Source organism: Panthera tigris, chromosome A3 (genome assembly GCF_018350195.1).
Source record: "Panthera tigris isolate Pti1 chromosome A3, P.tigris_Pti1_mat1.1, whole genome shotgun sequence".
NCBI classification, from domain to species: Eukaryota; Metazoa; Chordata; class Mammalia; order Carnivora; family Felidae; genus Panthera; species Panthera tigris.
The window spans coordinates 80,914,757-80,936,608 of NC_056662.1; the positions used below are offsets into that span (position 1 = coordinate 80,914,757).

Here is a 21,852-nt window from a genome sequence, read left to right on the forward strand (position 1 = left end):
TGAAAACCTCTTTACAGCCAGACTCACAGACATGATTGTATTACCCACATTGTTTCATTTATAATACTTGGTGTATCTACAGTCTCACAACAAAATGTTCAGTAAATGTTTTTGGTTTTGTTTTGTTTTTACTCAGGGTCTATTATTATTACTATTAATTATTATTATTATTACTATGATGGCTACTATTGACAGTTGATTGTTCTTGAGATTACCACCACCTCCTCCCCCATGCATATAGATTTGCTTGAGATTGGCTCAATCCAGAAGTGGAAAATGCTTATGACAAATGACAAAGCAATTTAGTTTAGTCTATTTGTTTTATCATGTCACTTTTAGATATAAATGGCTATTTTTCAAGCATATATGTATTTATATTTTTAACCTGTACCTTTGTTAAAACCAAATGTCTGAATATCAAATAATGATCATAGTCATTAGTCTGGCATAGTAATAAGTGAGGGCAATTTAAACAAGTCATAAAGAATAAACATATACGTTTTTCTTTTTTAACTTACTGAAGTATAACAGATAAACAGAAAGGTACATACATTATAAGTGTGCAGTTCAATGAGTTTTCACAAACTGAACTCATGTATCTAACCAGCACCTAGGGCAATAAATAAAGTATTACCAGCTCCCAGAAACTCTTTCATGCTCCTTTTCATAATTTTAACCCTGAGGGTAACCACTTTCCTAATTTCAGACATCATAGTTTCATTTTGCCTGTTTTTATAATTTATCCAATGGCCTACATGTGTCTGGCTGATCCACATTATGTTCATGAGATTTGTGCACATCGTTGTATACAGTTGTAATTTGTTTATTCTCATTGCCGTACACTATTCCATTATACAATACTATAATTTACCCATTTTACCATTGATCAGCTTTTGGGTCATTTACATTTTGAGGCTATTACAAAAAAGTGCTGCTACAAACATTCTCATATATGTCTTTTGCTGCACATATCTGCGCATTTTTGTTAAATATATACCTAGGAGTAGAATGGCTGGGTCATAGGGCATGTGCATATTTAGCTTTAAAAGATACAGCCAAACAGATTACTCAAGTGTTTTTACAATTCATAGTTCCACTAGAAACATATGAAAGTTCAAATTTCTCCACATTCTCACCAACACTCTGAATTTCACTTGTCATTTAAAAGAACAATAGGCTTGCCTGGATTTAAGTCATTGGTGTTTTCATTTGATTTGCATACATCTTGAGTTCACTGTACAGCTCCTATCACTTTCAGGGAATTGAGGAATAAATCTTTCTTTAATAAATGATTGTGCTTCAGAACCAATTTGTAAATAGATACCTTAAGTTAGTGAATTATCCACTATCCACTATCTAAGTGGATTTCCCTCTTGTCATGTATTATCTACTGTTTGTTTTTAAGCCACAAAGTATATTCTTTATGGGAAGATCTGGTTATTCTCTATGTTTGCAGCCGTAATATAAATGTGTAACCCACAGTACTCCTCATTTGGTGACTGGCAGCTGTTTGTAGTAACCTTTCCAGCAGGTGATGCTTTTCTTCGAACCCAATTTCTAGAAGTTCAAGATCTGAATCTAAGAAGTCAGAGATTTCTGGATGCTGTCTTTCCACACGGAAGGAAGTTGGCATTTTCTGGCCAAAGGTCAACTCTAATGATCAGTAACAGGTTTCTCATATTATGCAACCCCTCTTACTTTGCTATAAGCTGATCCTTCAAAGAGACTGAGACAAAGGGGCGTCTGGATAGCTCAGTTGGTTAAAGCACCTGACTCTTGATTTTGGCTCAGGTCATGATCTTGAGGTTCATGGGATCAAGGCCTACTTCAGGCTCTGTGATGACACCGTGGAGCCTATTTGGGATTCTCTCTCCCTTTCTCTGCCCCTCCCCAGAGGGTGCACCTTCTCTCTCTCTCTCTCTCTCTCTCTCTCTCTCTCTCTCAAAATAAGTAAATTAAAAAAGAACAATAAACAAACAACCACTGAGAGAAAACACTTAATAGGGACACCTTTTGGGATGCCATCAAGGACTAGAGAAAAGGTCTCAGTCCTGTGGGACCCTCTGTTTCTCCCCACCATGCCCACAGGCTGGTTTTCTTTCCAGAATCTTTGATAGCAAATTTTTTATTTAATTTTTCAATTACACTGGAAATGGCCTTAGCAGAATCAAGGTTTATTTGTATTTCACTGTACTGTTTATTTATTTTGTTTGCCTAATTTGGGTGATTTCTGGCTTTGATACATTGCATCTTTTTTTTAAAGTTTATTTAGTGATAACTTTTTTTAATGTTTATTTATTTTTAAGAGAGAGAAAGAGAGAGAGAGAGTGCACGTGTGAGCATGAGCGGGGGAGGGGAAGAGAGTGAGGGAGACACAGAACCCCAAGCTGACTCCAGACTGAGCTATCAGCACAGACCTCAATGTGGGGCCTGAACTGGTGAACTGTGAGATCATGACCTGAGCTGAAGTCAGTCATTTAACTGACTGAGCCACCCAGGTGCCCTTTAAGTGTATTTACTTATTTATTTTGAGAAAGAGAGTGTGCGTGAGCAAGTAGGTTGGGGGCAAGAAAGAGGGAGAGAAAGAATCTTAAGCAGGCTCCATACTCAGCTCGGAGCTCAAAGCAGGACTAAATTTCACAACCAGGAGATCACGACCCAAACAGAAATCAAGAATCTGTCACTCAACCCACTGATACATTGCATCTTAAATTTTGTTGGTTCACCTGGGTAATTATAATATTTACACAATTTTTCTCATAATATTTAAGGGCTTACCAGTATAACTTCTCATTTCATATTTGTCACTTTTAACAAGAGCTAGATAAGTGGAAAATCATTATTTTGTATGATTTTATTAAAGAATAACAACTTCAATATTTTTTTAAAAAGATACATACTCATTTAAAAAATTCAAGCAATTAAGAAAAACACAAAAAATAAAGCAAAAAATACTTTTGGGGTGCCTGGGTGGCTGCGTCAGTTGAGCATCCAACACTTGGTTTAAGTTCAGGTCATGATCTCACGGTTTGTGAGTTGGAGCCCCGCTTCGGGCTCTGCACAGACAGTGCAGAGCCTACTTGGGATTCTGTCTTTTCTTCTCTCTCTGCCCCTCCCCAACTTGCTCTCTATCTCTCTCTCTCAAAATAAATTAAAAAAAAAAACTTAAAAAAAATACTTCTTACCATTCAGAAAATAAACATTGTTAACCTTAAGTGAATATTATTCCAGACATCTCTCTATGCCTCTATACAGATGAAAGTTTAGATAAACAGAAACATAAATGATGTATTATAATTGGATCATACATCATCTGGTGATTAATAAAAAATTATAAGAGTTAATTTTAACAAAAGAAAAGCAAGCTAACTAAGGTAGAATAACTATAGATAGAATTTTCATCACATTTCAGGCATATTTTAGAGATTGTGTTAATGAGTGCTTGTGCTTGTCTGAGTCCTGATCTCTAACTCTTGGCTATACCTAGAGGAATGTCTTGATTGCATGTGCAGCAGTATTAGTCTCCCCAGTCTCTAATAGTTCATCTTGTAGTAACATGTGTGTAACATATGTGTAATGTGTGTTTTTGTCAGCAGCCTGTATAAAGATAAAATGGAAATAAATAAAAAAGGGAAAGAATAGCAAAGAAGGCAGGAAAGGATGGAAGGAAGGGAGGGAGAAAAAGAGGGATGAAAGTTGCTATTTCAATGTCTTTATTCCAGTTTGTCATTTTAGTGGTCCTCCATTAAAGTGCCATGTAACTTGCACATGATGCCCACTGAGCATTACAGGGAGCACCCAGTATTTGGTTAAACAGGTCTGGCCTTCCTACTCCATTATGGAATAGGTCCAAAGGACCATTATGGTACTGTCACATCAGAGCTTATGGTGACCTGTCTGATCCAAATCCTCTCAATAAAGAAACTTTAGTAGTTTGCACTAAAAGTCTAGTTTTGTTCAGTTTATTTTATGCAGACTCTTATTGTGATGAAGCTTTTATCTACAAAATGCTAATGAGATTATCTTTAGATTATCAACACAAAATTCCAGAGCAGTGGTAACTAACAAAGAAGACTCATACAAAGTGACACAAAAATGCTGATGGATTGTTTATTGTATGCTCTGCACAATGCCACAGACCTTGACCTTGTAGAATGTCTGGATAATTACCAAGTGGCACCAGGGAAACTATACTCAGTACTTGCATTAACAACACAGAACACAATGTTATCAATTGCATCTAATTGACTAGATTCTAAAGAATCTAAGAATGCTGTAATTGAAAATAAACTGAAAATTTAATAAGAAAGGCCAAGGTGACCCAGGTGAATGGGGGAAGAGAACTAACACTTCTTGAGCTTTTATTTTTATGCTAAGTAGTTTGTTTACATTCTTTTAATATTCAAATGACCCTATGGAATTGATGTTGTTTGTAGTTTTCCTGTTACAGAGGAGTAGCCAGGCTAAGAGGGGTTGATATTGAGAGGGCCTAGAATTTGCATCTCCATCTGTCCAACTCCAGTACTTTTTCTCCTCAATTGTTCTCCCTGCCTGCAAGTTGTTATCCAACAAAATTTCAAGCTATATGCTAAATGAAGCTTGGTGGGAGATGGTATGTGCAACCCGTTACATGGCTCCCATATTTCATCATTTCTCAGAACATCAGACTCAACTACTTCAGTAAGGTCCTCGAAGTTCTTTCAGAGTCATGCCTAACGCTAAATGGATTTGGTTACTGCCTGTCCTTGCCACCTGATGCTGCCAGGGGAAGTGGAAGAACAGCTGTGGGAAAGACTTACTAATTTCTTTGAATAGTTTGTGACATTATCTAAACTTTAGATTCTAAAGCAATTTGTTGATATCACAGGTGCCTTTTTCCTTAATATATCATGATATACCTGGAAACGAGAGAATAGGATTTTAAGAAAATCATTTTGTTAGTATTGTGTAGACTTCTCAAATAATGTATATGAAATGTAATCCCAAGTTATGAATACCTGCATGACAGTTCATGGAATTAAGAGGGAGCTCTATTTGAAAGGTCATGTACACAGTTGAGCAACTTGTTATCAAGTGATCTTATTAGGGAGATTACATCGTAGCCCTTGTGATACCAAAAGCTTTTTCTTTCTTCCTTTCTTCCTTCCTTCCTTCCTTCCTTCCTTTCTTTCTTTCTTTCCTTTCTTTCTTCCTTCCTTCCTTCCTTCCTTCCTTCCTTCCTTCCTTCCTTCCTTCCTTCCTTCCTTCAATCATGAGCTGCTTAAAGGTAAAAACAGTCTATGTAACCTTCCTATATGTCTTACAATTTTACTATCATGGAAAATTAACTTAAAATTCATTCACTGCTTATCACTCTTTGTGATTTAAATATCTCTCTAAAAAAATCCTTGGGTAGAAATCAGATAACTTAATGCAAAAAACAGAGGTAGTCTTGATTAAAGTGTAATAAGCCAGTTGATAGCAGGGACAACTGTATGTCATGCTCTGAAAAAAATCATTGATTTCTCTAATATGTCACAATATGTTCCAGATGGATGAATGGCAGGGATGGTGGGTTTTATTCTACACAGAGGGTTTTATTCTGTAACTGGAGAAATGGAGATAGAGATGTGATATGCTGAAGTCATCGTGCTCTTGGACACATAACGCTTTTATGTGCATTCACTTTGTCTCTAGGCAGAACACCTATACCCTATTGATTAAGATTAAATAGACTTCTTCATCATTTCTAATTTGTGCTCTAATCTGAAAGCTCAGTAGCCATGTGGAACCTCTCCTCCTGCTCCTGGGCTTTCTTTTATGCTGGCCTGTGGTTGGGAATGGTTCTTCATTCTTTTTTTTTTTTTTTTTTTTTTTGGTTTTAATTTACTAAAATTACTAAGACTCAGAACTAAACCACCTTAGAATTGCTGCCATCAAAGCAATTGGATACCATTCTATGAATGATTATATTCATTAATTGTTACACTATTCAGACTTCTTTCCATGTTGAAACAAATTAGTCAGACCGAGGCACACAGGATTCAGACTCACCCTGAAGTCTCTCATATATTGAAGTAAATCATTAAGTTGTAACTGCTTTAGAGAAACAACAACAACAACAAAGAAACTAAAACAAAGCAGCCTGCGTCCTAAAGAGAAATTAATTTATAATCACATTTTTCTAAGTATGGTTCTTCCAGTTTTTTTCTCCCTTGAGAAATCTTATACATGATTCTCCCCTTTTGGCTCCACAGCCTAAACAACCAGAGAAAACCCTCTGATTATAGAAACTTCCCATGTGGTGAGATTTTAGGTCCCCCTATCCTCAAACCACCCCCACATCCTGCACAAATAGTTTCACCATCTGTCTATAATACTGCCTGAAATTCCATCATTAAATTTATGCCTCCAGTTAAATATACCCGCTTATTTTAAAAATCATAGTCACTTCATTGAACATTCTCATAAACCTAACACAATTATTTAAATTGTTTTAACTATCTCTGATGTTTTCAATGCTTCTGCAGATATTTTTAATCATACAGATAGCATATGAATGCATGTTTAGTTCTCATTGTTCATTTGATGTTATTTAATATATCCATATACCAATACGAGGCATATATTTATCACATTATTTTTATTGCCCATGTACTCTACTTTGGTAATTTACAAAAAAAAAAAACGTTAATTGTTTCAAGTTTTGTTTTCATAAATATTTCTGCCTTAAAAATTATTGCACATGGGGCATGTGGGTGGCTCTGTAGGTTAAGCGTCTGACACTTGGTTTTGACTCAGGTCACTATCTCACAGTTCATGGGATCTGGCCCCACATCAGGCTCTGTGCTGACAGCACAGAGTCTGCTAGTGATTCTCTCCCATTCTCTCTGCCCTTCCCCGGCTTGCGCTCACATATGCTCGCTCTCTCTCTCTCTCTCTCGCTGCTTCAAAATAGATAAATAAACAAACAACAAAAGTTTAAACATTATTGCACACATTGGCTTTGATTCTGACTTTTTATTTTCTTAAATAACCTTAAATTCCCCAAAGTAGAAATCCTGAGTCAAAGAATGACAATACTTTATTTTTTCTGACATATTTTTTAAAATTTATTTATTGTTTAATTTACCTCCAAGTTAGTTAGCATATGGTGCAACAATGATTTCAGGAGTAGATTCCTTAATGCCCCTACCCATTTAGCCAATCCCCCCTCTCACAACCCCTTCAGCAACCCTGTTTGTTCTCTATATTTAACAACCTTTTATGTTTTCTCCTCCTCCATGTTTTTTTATTATTTTTCCTTCCTTCCCCTTATGTTCATCTGTTTTATATCTTAAATTCCTCATGAGTGAAGTCATATGATAGTTGTCCTTCTCTGACTGACTCATTTCACTTAGCATCATACCCTCCAGTTCCATCCATGTAGTTGTAAATGGCAAGATTTCATTCTTTTTGATTACTGAGTAATACTCCATATATATATATATCAATACTCCATATATATATATATATATATATATATATATATATATATCTTGATATATATATCAAGAAAATGTGGTATATATAAAGTTCTTTCCATACTTTGGCTGTTGTTGTTAGTGCTGCTATAAACATTGGAGTGCATGTGCCCCTTCAAAACAGCATACCTGTATTGCTTGGATAAATACCTAGTAGTATAACTGCTGGGTCATAGGGTAGTTCTATTTTTAATTTTTTGAGGAACCTCCATACTGTTTTCCAGAATGGCTGCACCAGTTTGCATTCCCACCAGCAGTGCAAAAGAGATCCTGTCTCTCCACATCCCTGCCAATATCTGTTGTTGCCTGAGTTGTTAATGTTAGCCATTCTGACAGGTATGAGGTTGTATCTCATTGTGGTTTTGATTTGTATTTCCCTGATGATGAGGGATGTAGAGTATTTTTTCACGTGGCAGTTGGCTGGCCATCTGGATGTCTTCTTTGGAGAAGTGTCCATTCATGTCTTTTGCCCATTTCTTCACTTGATTATTTGTTTTTTGGGTGTTGAGTTTGATAAGTTCTTTATAGATTTTGGATGCTAACCCTTTATCTGATATGTCATTTGCAAATATCTTCTCCCATTCCGTCAGCTGTCTTACAGTTTTGCTGATTGTTTCCTTCGCTGTGCAGAATGAGGTCCCAATAGTTCATTTTTGCTTTTGTTTCCCTTGCCTCCAAAGACGTATTAAGAAGTTGCTGCATAAGATCAAAGAGGTTTTTGCCTGCTTTCTCCTTGAGGATTTTGATGGCTTCCTGTCTTACATTTAGGTCTTTCATCCATTTTGAGTTTATTTTTGTGTGGTGTAAGAAAGTGGTCCAGGTTCATTTTTCTGCATGTCGCTGTTCAGTTTTCCTAGCACCACTTGCTGAAGAGACTATCTTTATTCCATTGGATATTCTTTCCTGCTTTGTCAAAGATTAGTTGGCCATATGTTTGTGTGTCCATTTCTGGGTTCTCTGTTCTGTTCCATTGATCTGAGTGTCTGTTTTTGTGCCAGTACCATACTGTCTTGATGATTACAGTTTTGTAATATGAAGAATGACAATACTTTAATATATCATTTCACATTTCACATATGGTTAAACCTACTCTCCCAAAAGACTGTCAATTTGCATGCTACCAGCATATAAGTACCACTCTCTCTGCGAAGTTGGTTGATTACTGTAATTTTTTTTAATGTTTACTTTTGAGAGAGAAAGACACACACACACACACACACACACACACACACACACACACACACAGAGTGTGAGCAGGGGAGGGGCAGAGAAAGAGGGAGACACAGAATCCAAAGCAGGTTCCAGGCTCTGAGCTGTCAGCACAGAGCCCAACGCTGGGCTCGAACTTGTGAACTGTGAGATCATGACCTGAGCCAAAGTTGGAAGTTTAACCGACTGAGCCACCCAGGCACCCCTATCATTTTTTAATTAAAAAATATAACCATAGTATTTATGTGTATGTTAGAACTCAAAATTGTTGATTTTGTTTTTTTTTTTTTTCATTAAACAAGGTAATGATTTTTCAACTGTTATTTTATTACAGCCCTTTCATCTGGAAAGTCTGGAGACTAGATATTGATCATATAGCTCCAAATCAAGATCATATAGTAAGGAAGGAACAGAATTAAGAATTGAATTTAGGTTTGTCTGACCTCAAATCACTCCACCATAAGGAGGGGAATTGAGCTGGAGGGTTGGGGTGGGGGCTAACCATAAATATAGGACTGTATTTTGTATATTCTATAAATTAAATTATTTTTAATATTTGAGTTCTGGCTATGAAATACAATGTTGCTAATATCTTAGAGCTCTGGGTGCATCCTGTGCTCTATTGCAGAAGTAATCTATCCTCCCATCTTTTGTGATTTTTTTCCTTTGCTTTTCTTTATAACTTTATTCTTTATGTATGCTTCCCTAAATTACATATTGGTTGGGTTTTATCTGCTTTCATACATAATGCAAACGGAACCTACCATCTGTATTTTTATGACTTCTTTTGTTCAACCTTAGAAGATTCATCTATATTGATACATATAGCTGTAGTTGATTTTCATTTCTGTATAGCTGCAAATTTTTATATGCTGTTAACAAATTATCAAATTACAAATTACCAAATTACCAAGTTTTAGTGGCCTAAAACACCACACATTTATTATCTCACAGGTTCCACAGGGTCAACAGTCCAGGTGTGACTTAACTAGGTCCTCTGCTTAGGGTCTCACTAGGCTGTTGTCAAGTTGCCAGCCAGGATGCATTCTCCTCTGGAGGCTTAACAGGGGGAAGGATCTGCTTCCAAGCTCATTTGGATTATTGGCAGAATTCACTCTCTTGAAGCTTTAAAAATCATGGTAGCTTGCTTCTTGGAGGCCAGCAGGAGAGAAGAGTCTGCTTAAATATATATACATAGATGTGTGTGTGTGTGTGTGTGTGTGTGTACATAAATATGCATATGTAAATATGGAGACACATATACACACATACACACACAAAACCATGGGGGTGATATCCCATCACCTTTGCCTATAACATAACCTAATAAAGAGAGTAACGCCCTGTGACTTTTCTCATATTCTATTTGTTAGAAACAAGTCATAGGTACTACCTGCATTCAAGGAGAGATTATACAGGGCATAACAGCAGGGGTAGAGACCATGGTGGAGGGGGAGCAATTTAGAATTGTGCTTACCACAGTAGTAATTTAGTACTTATTATATGTATAAGGCACAATTTATTTATCCAGTCTACTGCTGATGAGACACTTAGATTTTTTTCTTTTCTAGTTTGGGGCTGTGATGGTTATTTTTAACTTGGCTGAACCATGGTGCCTAGAAATTTGGATGTTTCTGTGTGGGTATTTTTGGATGAGATTTAAATTTAAATTGGTGGACTCTGAGTAAAATAGAGTGGCCTCCAGATCTGATTCAATAAAGCAAATAAATAAAGCAAAGGCTGAATAAAGCAAAAGGCTGACCTCCCCTGAACAAGAGGGAATTCTGTCAGCAGACTGTCTTTCCACTTTATTTGAAACATTGGCTCTTTCTGGTTTGCCAATAGACTGACTTTGGACTTTAACTGTAATTCTTTCCTGAGTCTCCAGCCTGGTGCCTTTTATAAGAAGCCTGGTGCTTCTTTATGAGGTAGCACCAAACTATTTTTCAGTTTTTACATTCATTAATACTCCTACCAGCACAGCTGAGTTCCCATTATTACAAATGCTCATCAACATATGGCACTATTTTTAAATTTTGTCAGTCTGATGGGCAAAAAATGGTGTCTTATTGCATTTGCATTTTCTTGACAATTGATTAGGTTGGACATGTTTTCATGAGTTTATGGGGCATTCAGGTTTCTTCTTTTGTGAAATGTTTGGTCAAGGCTCTTGCCCATTTAGATGCTGAATATTTTGTTGTTTTCTTACTGATTTGTAGCAGCTCTTATATATGCTAAATAACAGATCTTAAATATCTTCTAGCTTATAGCTTGTCTTTGCATTCTGTTTAAGATGTATTTTGAAGATCAGAACTTCTCAATTTTGACGTAGTTTACATTTCCCTCTCTGTTCAATGTTTTGTTCTTTGTGTAAGAAATACTTCTGGGGGCGCCTGGGTAGCTCAGTTGGTTGGGCATCCGACTTCGGCTCAGGTCATATCTCATGGCTTGTGGGTTCAAGCCCCGTGTCGGGCTCTGTGCTGACAGCTCAGAGCCTGGAGCCTGCTTCGGATTCTGGGTCTCCCTCTCTCTCTGCCCCTCCCCTGCTCGCGCTTGTCTCTCTCTCTCTCTCAAAAAAAAATAAATAAACATAAAAAATAAAAAAAAAAAAGAAATACTTCTGTATTCTGTTGCCACGAAGATATTTTCCTATATTATCTTTCAATGCCTTTAACTTTACCTCTGACTTTTTGGTCTTTATTTCTCCCAGAAATTTATTTTGATTATTGTGTGGGATAGAGAGCCAATGTAATATTTTCCCATATGAATATCTTTATCCAGTATTATTTATTGAAAAATCCATCCTTTCCCACTATCTGCAATACTCTTCTGTCATATATTATTATCTATATATGCCAGTGTTTATTTCTGAGCTTTAATTCTGTTCCATTGACCTATTTCTCTATGCAGCACCAATACTATACTATCTTAATATAGTATAAGAACAAATGCTTTATGTCTTGAAGTCCGTAGGGCAAGTCCCCTAAACTTATTCATCTTCTTCAAGAGTTACTTGGATATCTCAGGTCCTTTGTATCTCCATATAAATTTTAGAACATGACTATGAAGTTCCACTTTTAAAAAATCTATTGGCGATCTTATTGAGATTGCATTGATTCTATAGATCAAATTGGGGACAACAGATATCTTTACAATATAGAATCTTCTAGTCTGTTTTTTCTTAAAAGTTTTGATGTTAGGTTAATTCCTAGATATTCATGGTTTTAAAAATATAGATGTGGTATATATGTATATGTGCATATATATATATACATATATGTATATATATATGTATGTATATACACAGAGATACATTTAGTACATGGTGCTGCTATACAGAAATGTGATAATTTTTGTATATCGAGTTGGTATCTGGAAACTTTTGTTAAATCCACATTCATTAAAAAGTTATTGGTTACCAGTTATATGTCAGTAAAGCTGGAAAAACTTTATTGGTGGCGTATTTTGAATTTTTTACCTACAACATCATTTGAGAACAATGATAATATTCTCCCTCTTTCCAATCCTTATTCTTCTTATACTTTGTTCTTTTTTTTTCTTCAATGACTAGTACAATGCTAAATAGAAGTGGGCAGTATGATGTTAAATAGAAGTGGGCATTCTTACCTTGTTCCCAATCTTAGAGAAAATATTTTAATAACTAACCATTAAATGTAATGTTTTCTTAAGTTTTACTTATTTTTAAATTGGGCTGAAAAAACCTCTTCTGTTTCTAGTTAGCTAGGAGTTTTTATTATAAATGAATGTCAGATTTTATCAAACACCTTTTCTGCAATCATTGAGATGATCATATAAATTTTCTCCTTTAACCTGTTAATGTGGTGAATTATATTAATTAATTTACTGGTATTAGGATAAACCTCACTTGGTCATAATATATTTTCTTTTCTACCCATTGCTGGATATGTTTTGGTAATGTTTTATTCCTGGAACACACTGTGAAGTTTATCTTTTACTTCTTTAAGCATTGTAAACATTTTAATTTTATAGTTTGTGTCTGAAATATATGTGAACATATTCTTGGCAATATTTGTTTCTGCTGTATATCACTCACGGTATCTTTTGTACTTGTGTGTTTTCTCAGTTTTTTTTTTCTCCCATGAGCTGTTCATTTTACTTGGGGTTTTACTTCTCGGAACTCTTCGAAGTCTGAGGCTGTGGTGGGATGTGCCAGACTGAATTTACATATGATGCTGACTAGTCATATGATGGCACTACAAATCTAGAATACTGTAATTTAAATTCTTAGCTTAAGGTTTTGGTAGCACACGGTTCCTATGAATTTGTGCTACAAACCTGTGCAAGAACTGTTTTGTAATCACAACTCCTGGGTGACATTTTTTTCTTCTCTGCTCAATGCTAAGAGTGAAAACTATTTTCTTTGTAGATCCCAAGGACAGGAAAGGGGTATAAACATGCTGATACCGAGTGTTTAGAACTTTGATGTCTTAGCTTTATTGATTAGGAAGGAGCTTCTATTAAACTACTACCTTTGGAGGGCCCTGGTCTCTGTCCCCTTCTTTGTGGGTTCTGTGAGTCCATGATAAGTTCAAATTCATGCAATTTAGGCAATGCCTTGAGAAAGAAAAATGGCTAAAATGCTACACTTACTTCTCTGGGCTTCCTGCCTCTTTTAATCCCTGATCTGAGAATTCCTTACTTTCTTATAGTAAATTGATATTTTAAATATTTTAAAATATATTATCTAGAATTTTTTTTTGTTTTCTTAAAGAAAGACAAACCAGGTGCCTAGCTTGCCATATTACATGAATTGACTATGTTAAATGTTTAATGTATTCCAATCCTATAATCTCTCTGGTATCTTACCTTTGCTATTATTATTATGTTGCTAAACAACATGTTTATAAACACTAGTTTGCTAGGATACACAGAATAGATGAAAGGTATAACTCTTGTTATTTCTTTCTTCTTTATTATTTTTATTTTTCTTGCCTTATTGGAGTAGCTGGCACCTTTATTACAATGTTGAAAAGAAGTTCGGAAAGTGGGCTTCTACTCCTTGTCCCAATTATAGGGGGACATCATCCAATGTATGACTGTTGTGTGATATTAGCTGTAAGTTTTTATAGCTGCCTTTTATGAAACTGAGAAAGATCCTTCCTATTCCTAGTTTACTACAAGTGTTTTTATAAATGGGTGATAAATTTTGACAAAATGCATTTTCTGTATTTGTGAAGATGATCTAAGGGTGTTTTTTCTCCATTAATGTGGTTATACTGATTGATTTTTGAGTGTTAAACCAACCTTGCATTCTCAGGCTCTACCTTTCTTGGTCATGGTATATTAGTCCTATCAGGTATTGTTGGGTTCAATTAATACATTTTCAAGGTTTAAAAAAATTTTTTTTAATGTTTATTTATTTTTGAGACAGAGAAAGAGAGAGAGTGTGAGTGGGTGAAGAAAGAGAGGGAGATAGAGAATCTGAAGCAGTCTCTAGGCTCTGAGCTGTCAGCACAGAGCCCAACATGGAGCTTGAACTTGTGAACCATGAGATCGTGACCTGAGCTGAAGTTGGATGCTTAACCAACTGAGCCACCCAGACGCCCCTTCAGGGATTTTTTAGGTCTGTATTCATGTGTGATATTGGTAGATAATTTTCTTTTCTTGTAATATCTTTGCTAGGTTTTAGGATTAGGATTATGATGATCTTATAAAGTAGGAAAGTCTTGCCTCTTCTTTATTTTCTGTAAGAAAGAGCTTTTATAAGATTAGTGTTTTTTTCTTCCATAATTGTTTGGTAGAATTCTCCAATGAAACCATCTGTGTTGAGAGTTTTTTCTGTTTTGGGAAGTTTTTGACAATATATTTAATTTCTTTAATAGGTATAGGACTATTAGCATCTTCTGTTTAATCTGTTGTTGACCTTGGTAAATTGCATTTTTCAAGAAATTTACCCATTTTATCTAAGTTTTCAGAGTTTTGGTATACATTTTTCATATTATCTTACTTACATTTTTCATATTATCTTACTATCCTTTTAATGTCTGTAGGATTTGTAGTAATAATCTCTCTTTTATTCTGATATTGGTGATTTATGTTGTATTTTTTTCTTCATCTTAGAACTTTTCAATTTTGTTGATATCTTCAGATTATCAGCTTTTGGCTTTCTTAATTTTCTCTATTGTTTTTCTTTTTAAAAGTATTTTTCAAAGTTTTGGACTAAGAATACATCTTCTTTTCTCATGAATCAAATATATCAGTCTTATAAATAACTGAGAAGATCTCACCTTTCCTGTCTAGTTTCATGAAAATAGGTAGTCTTATATTAGATTCTCTAAAAGCAGAATTTGAGATACAGATTTGGGTGCATGTGTCTTATTGAGAAGGCACTCTTTGGAGAAAAATTTGTAAGGGAGAGAGAAGAACATGATAGGGAAGCAAAAGAGCTGCCAAGTAAGGATCTGGTATTACATAAAGTCCAGCTTTAGCCCAATCTACAAAGGGGAGAGCTCTGGATATAAATGACACCATAAACCTATCATTCCTTGTGGCAACAGGGCTGGACTTTTATGACATCATTTTGTTTGGCCATAGGTTGTGGATCATCTATAGAGAGGGCATAATTTCCTGAGTTGGCTCCCGTTGGCCTTACGTGTAAGCCATTACTAGTCACACTCAAGGGACTGGGGGTGCTTCAAGCATGTAAAGGGGAACTGGGCAGGGTTATCATAGTATTAACTGTAACTATTCCAAGGCTAGGCAAATAAAATAGGATTTGCAGGTGAGAAAAGAACTTTCAATATTTAATCATATGATTTTTAACCAATGAAATGTTTTTGATAGTGTTTAAAGAACTATTCCAAGAGTAATCCTTGCTCAGCAGAATAATATCCTCATATATACATAACAATTAAAGAAAGAAAGATAGAACATAAAGTTGATGTGTTAGTTAGGACACGCTGAAGTACTGTAAAATTTAGACCCCCAAATTTAATTGCTGTAAATAAGTTTATTTCTGTCTCTACAATCAAGGTTATTGTGGGGAGTGGAGAAACTAGAGAAGAAGACTGTCCTCTACATGCTGATTCAGGAACCTGAGCTGATTATAGCTCTGAACTCTTCAACATGTGGTTTCCAAGCTTGTGAGCTTTGCCATTCAGCTGACGGGATGCATCAGTTATCTATTGCTGCAAAGCAAACTTAGCACCTTTTAAAACTACTATTTAATATTTATGATCTCATAGTTTCTGTGGGTCACAAATTTGGAAGTGGCTTAGCCAAATAGTTCTAGTTCACTGTCTTTGAGCCACAGTTTGCAGTCAGATGTCTGTTGTAGCTACAGTCATAAAAAGGCTCAACTAGGGCTGAAGTATTTGTCTCTAATATGGTTCAGTTAAAGCTGGTTGTGGCCAGGTGGCCTCAGTTTCTTGCTACATAGACCTCTCTATAGGGTTGTTTAAATGTCCTCATGACATACTGGCTAGCTTCATTCAGAGAAAGTGGTCCAAAAGGGCAAGATGAGGATTGCCTGTCTGGCTCAGTGGGTGGTGCTACAACTCTTGATCTCAGGGACATGAGTTTGAACCCCATATTGGGCACAGAGATTACTTTAAAAAAAAGAGGGCAAGATGAAAATTACTGTATCTTTTACGACCTAGACTTGGAAATCACATTTTGTTATTCTGCAATAACCTATTAGTTATATAGGTCAGCTATATTCGGTGAAGGAGGAGATTACACAGGGACATAAATACCGGGAGTCAGAAATCACTGGAAGTCATCTTGGAGGCAGGATACCATCCTGGAGAAGCATGTGTTGGGGGGAGGTTTTTACAGGCCAAGACTACTCAAATTTCACTCAAGGAACTTAATCACATGACAGTATCTAATAGCAGAAGGAGCAAGAACATGTTGTATAGCTGGCCAGACATGTATCTTTTTTTATAGTGGAAGAAGTGGGTGGAACAGTACTTAGATGCACATCTGGGAGTTTCTGCTACAATTGGGAAAATGAAGCAGGAGGAGAAAACATTCAAGAGATAAGTAACTAAAATAAAAACAACCAAAGTTGATCTTATCAAGTTTCCAACTATGTGTGTCCGTGCCAACATAATGTTTAAATTTTTTTTTTCTGATTTCATGAAATTGTTCTTGCCAACACCATCTCACAGGCAAAGCCTCTGAAATTCTGATAGGTTGTTTGAAAAGGCAACCTTCTAATATTGGCTTTCACAAATGTTTTCAATTTATTTTAAGTAACTGACATTTTAAAAATAGTCCAAAAATTTACTAATGTCCATTAGTGAAACCCAAGACACATATGCAATAGAGAAAATAGAATTTGTCTGCATACTCATTACCTAGAAAAAGAACTTAAAAGCAAATATCCTACTTCTTCTTTGCGAATCTCCCTTGGAGAAAGGTTTTGTATGCACTGATTTAGGTCATGGACTAGATAATTCTTTAAAAAATTTTTTTTAAAGTTTATTTATTTTGAGAGAGAGAGAGAGAGAGAGAGAGAGAGAGAGAGAGAGAGAGAGAGAACAGCAGGGGAGGGGCAGAGAGAGAAGGAGAGAGAGAATCCTAAGCAGGCTCCATGCTGTCAGTGCAGAGCCTGACATGGGGCTCAAACCCACAAACCATGAGATCATGACATGAGCCAAAGTTGGATGCTCAACCAACAGAGCCACCCAGGTGCCCCATGAGCAATAGCACTAACTTTTTAAAACATAAATGCATATGGGGTGCCTGGGTGGCTCTGTTGGTTGAGCGTCTGACTTTGGCTCAAGTCATGATCTCGCAGTTTGTGGGTTTGAGCCCCATGTGGGGCTCTGTGCTGACAGTGTGGAGCCTGGAGCCTACTTCAGAGGCTACTTCTGTGTCTCCCTCTCTCTCTGCCCCTCCCCTGTTCATGCTGTGTCTCTCTCTGTCTCTCAAAAACTAAATAAGCATTAAAAAAATACGTGCATCTAACAAATAGGAATATTAGTACAAGTCTTAGCCTAGGTTCTTCAGGACCATTGCAAGACTGCCACCTCTATGTGGCCAAGGTTCAGGGCAGGATTGAGATGCTGAAAGTTGCCTTGAGTGGGGACACTGTGGACCAAATCAAGGCAATCAGCCCCAAACCAGGCCAGTAAGTCCAAGTGTCTGGGCAGAGAGTAAAGGCTTGTGTAAAAGTCAGAATCTTTGGAGACCACAAGGGAATTGTGACTAAGGGGGGATAAGGAGGCTGGATAAGAGGAGGATGGATGATGTGATTATTAGACCACACATTTTTTAGTAGGGGATACCTTATTCATCTCGGTATTCTTAGCACCTAATAACCTGACTGACACATAAAAGATACTCAAAAAGTATTTGTTGACTGAATACATGACTTCATTTTTGTACTGACAATACCATAACTCGTGAAATTCATCTAAAATACATTTATTGTTAATTTAACATGACAAAAACTTCATGAAACCAAAATCCACCTCATATATTCTGAGATGTAACGGCAAAAAAAGTATTTTAATTAATGAAGTTGTGTAGAAAAATATCCTTATAAAGAAAAATATCTGAATATAAAGGATATATTCAGAAATTAGGAGTTATTTCGTTGTCCTCTAGCTACTCCTGTGTGCCAACAATTTGCTGCTAGAAGTTGTTTTTTAAAATGGAATCTTTAAGTAGTAGATTAAATCCAGCTGGCTTCAAATGATACGGGGTTAGGGGAAGGAGGACAGATGGCCACATGTCCAAAAATTTTATGACTGCAGTGATGACCAACTGAAATTCCTAGACTCTTATGTGAAAAATTCTATGTTCCCTGAGAATTGCTGTTAATTTTTTAACTGAAGTAAAATTCACATTACATAAAATTAACCATTTTAAAGTATACAATTCAATGACATTGTGTACATTTTGTACACTCACAATGCTGTGCAACCATCACTTCTATCCAGTTCTAAAAATTTTCATCATTCCAAAAGGAAATCCCATACCCATTAAGCGGCCAACCTGAGAATTATTTAATCTTTGGCTCATTGTAGTAAGTACTAATCCTATCTGTTCTGTCATAGATAGAATTATTTCTCTCCAAAAAGTATAAAAATAGTAATTTAATAATAGGGTTTGTTGGGCCAGGCTGGGGCTAGTATGTGATCCCAAGAGTAATGCCCTCCTGATCTCTGATTCTGAATATGTGGTATGGTCTGCCCTCCAAAGGGGCAGCAGTTTTATCTCCATGCAGACCTTACAGCTTCTGAGAAAACTCCCTGGGTGACTCTAGAAGACCAAAATGTCAACTGAGTTTTGAAGAATATCTAAGGTTTTCAGATTTAAACAATTCGAATTATAAATAACCAGGCAATCAGGAGATGTGGTAAGTGGTTAGAAAAGATCAAATGTGAATTCAAAGTTTATAAATGGGTTGGAAAGTGAAAAAAGCCATAAATACTACACTAAGAGCCTCCAAGAATTGCCTCTTCACAGCACTGGCTCTATTAATGTGTGCTGGGAAGGGGTTCATGTATTTAGAGCAAAGACCAAGAGTCTTCTTAGAAAATCCATCCTAAATGAAGAACCTGGAGGAAGAGCTTGGGCCAGAAGCAAAGGTTGAATCATCAAAAGGGCATGGTTTTTCTGATTCCAGTGTTATATGTGTAATTCAGATTCTTCTCCTAGCCCAGAGTCTCTTGGGGCTCATATGGGGGTGGAGTAGGGTGGAGGACATGGTGAGTAAAAAATTGGAAATGGAAAGAACTGCTTAACTAAAAAGGAGGAGTCCTGGACTAGACTAGGGCAGCTCATCCATTCAACAAATTATGTGTGGGAAGAACTAAGTCTTAGACAAGGACAATATAATGATAAGCAAGACAGATAACAGTACTTGTCCCCAAGAAGTTTATAATCTAGAGGTAAATATTTAATAGGAATACATAAATATTAATTATTATAACCATTTTTAAAGTTTATTTATTTATTTTGAAAGAGAGCAAGAGCAAGTGCATGTGTGAGCGGGGGAGGGTCCAAGAGAGAGGGAGACAACAGAATCCCAAACAGGTTCCACATGCTGTCAGCACAGAGCCCAACACCAGGCTCAGACTCACCAACCGTGAGATCATGACCTAAGCCAAAATCAAGAGTACGACGTGTAAATGACTGAGCCACCCAGGCTTATTATGAAGGCTAACAAGGAATAGTTCAGTAGGCAATGGCAGTGTGTTACCGAAAAATCTGGAAGGATGAGGAAGGCTTCCCTGAGGAAACATTTTAGCTGAAACCTGGAGTTGGGAAGGGTGTGTAAACATTTTTTTTTTGAGGTGGTAGGAGCGTCAGTGAGTACTAGCTCAGGGGCAGGAGAAAGAAGCAGGAGAATGCAGCTTACTTGGCTACTTCTCCACATTTGCCAAGCGAGTGTCCTGCTAGCAAGCACAGCCATCCTCAGGTAGGGCAGACAGTCTCTCCCGCTTGTAAGGCTGTGGGATGTGAGCTAAACCAGGGCCTTGAAGGGTTTGGGGAAAGGACTGGGCAGATTTCCTTTTTATCCTCCAGTTAAATGCACTAGGCCATTAATTCACCCATGTCACATGTCTCAGGCTCCCATGTAACATTATCCCAAAGATGTAGATTCAATCCCTTCAGGAAATTCCAGATTATTCTAGAATCTAGATCAAGTCTCCTACCAGGAGCCAAAAAGTAAGGCATGTGATGCTGGCAGGATCAATGTACTACTACCTGGTTAACACTTTCAGCTCAATTCAGGGGCAAATGTATTTATACATCCGCATTAAAAACAAACAAACAAAACAAAAACCCTTACAAAAGTAATTCCTGTGTACTTGGAAGGATGTGGCCAAGTTTGTGCTTTCCCTAAAAGAAAACCTTCACCAGGAATGAGCGACCTGCAGAGTCATGAAGCTCTCAGTTATATCAGGGCCAGGTTTCCTAGCAGATATTTGGGTGGAGCTATTACAGGTGGGGACAGCACCTCCAGCCGTTCTTGGCTCCAGGAGGCCAGGAAAGTCATCCTTGTTTAGAACAGTATCTCAGCACCTGGCACGGTGCCTACTGTGTGGTAGGGAATCAGTAAATATCTTTGTAATGGATGAGCGGAGGCTGAGCACAGGGCAGGCAGTTCTGCCAAAGTGGAACCGAGCCAACCCAAAAGATTAGCATCCTCTGTTCACAAAGACATGAGGAACCAGAAGCAAAAGCAGTGATTCTCATCCCTACACATGAGGGGGATTAAAAGAAAAACACAGATACACTTTTATTTCAGATATGTTTTTAAAAGTTATTTATAAAGAACTTAGGCTGGAAGTAAATACGCCCAAATGTTAACTTTTCGACAGTGAGATTAAGTACAGTTGTTCTTTTACTCTGTTGCACTTCTGTATTCCAAGGTAGGAATGTTACTTTAAAAAAGAAAAAAAGCTTTAACTGAGTTATAATTGGCATACAATAAGCTGCATATGTTTAAAGTGTCAATATGATAAGTTTTAATGTATTTTACAAGTTATTACACCTATAAAATCATCACCACAATCAATATAATGGACATATGAATTACCTTTAAAAGTTTTCTCATGTCCCTTTGTTCTACCTCTATCCCATCTCCAAGCAAGCACTGATCTTTTTCCTATCACTATAGATCAGTTCGTGTTCTCTAGAATTTTATACAAATGGAATTACAAAGTATATATTCTTCCTGTCTGGCTTTTTCCATTCAACTTAGTTATTTCAAATTCATTCATGTTGTGTGTATCAGTAGTTCATTCTATTTTACTGGTAAGTAAGCTGCATTGTATATACACACACACACAGACACACACACAGACACACACACACACACACATATATGTATATAACCATTCACCTGTTGATGGGCATTTGGGTTGTTTCTGATTTTTAGTTATTACAAACAAAGCTGCTATGAACATTTGTGTTCAAGCCTTTGTGTGGATGTATGTTTGCATTTATCATGGGTTAATACCTAGGAAATGAGCATAAATACCTAGGAAGGTATATGACTTAATATTTTAAGAAGCTGCCAAACTATTTTCAAAAATTGCTGTAACATTTTACATTCTCAGCAGCAATGTATGAAAGTTCCAATTGTTCCATATCCTCTCCAACATTTGGTATGGTTAATCTTTTGTATTTTAAACAT

General features: G+C 36.5%; 1 protein-coding gene across 8 annotated transcripts in view; it reads right to left on the reverse strand.

Moving 5' to 3' along the window:
- LOC102951328 (WD repeat containing planar cell polarity effector) overlaps positions 1-21,852 on the reverse strand; it is a 619,322-nt gene that overhangs the window by 510,309 nt on the left and 87,161 nt on the right. The window lies entirely within an intron of this gene.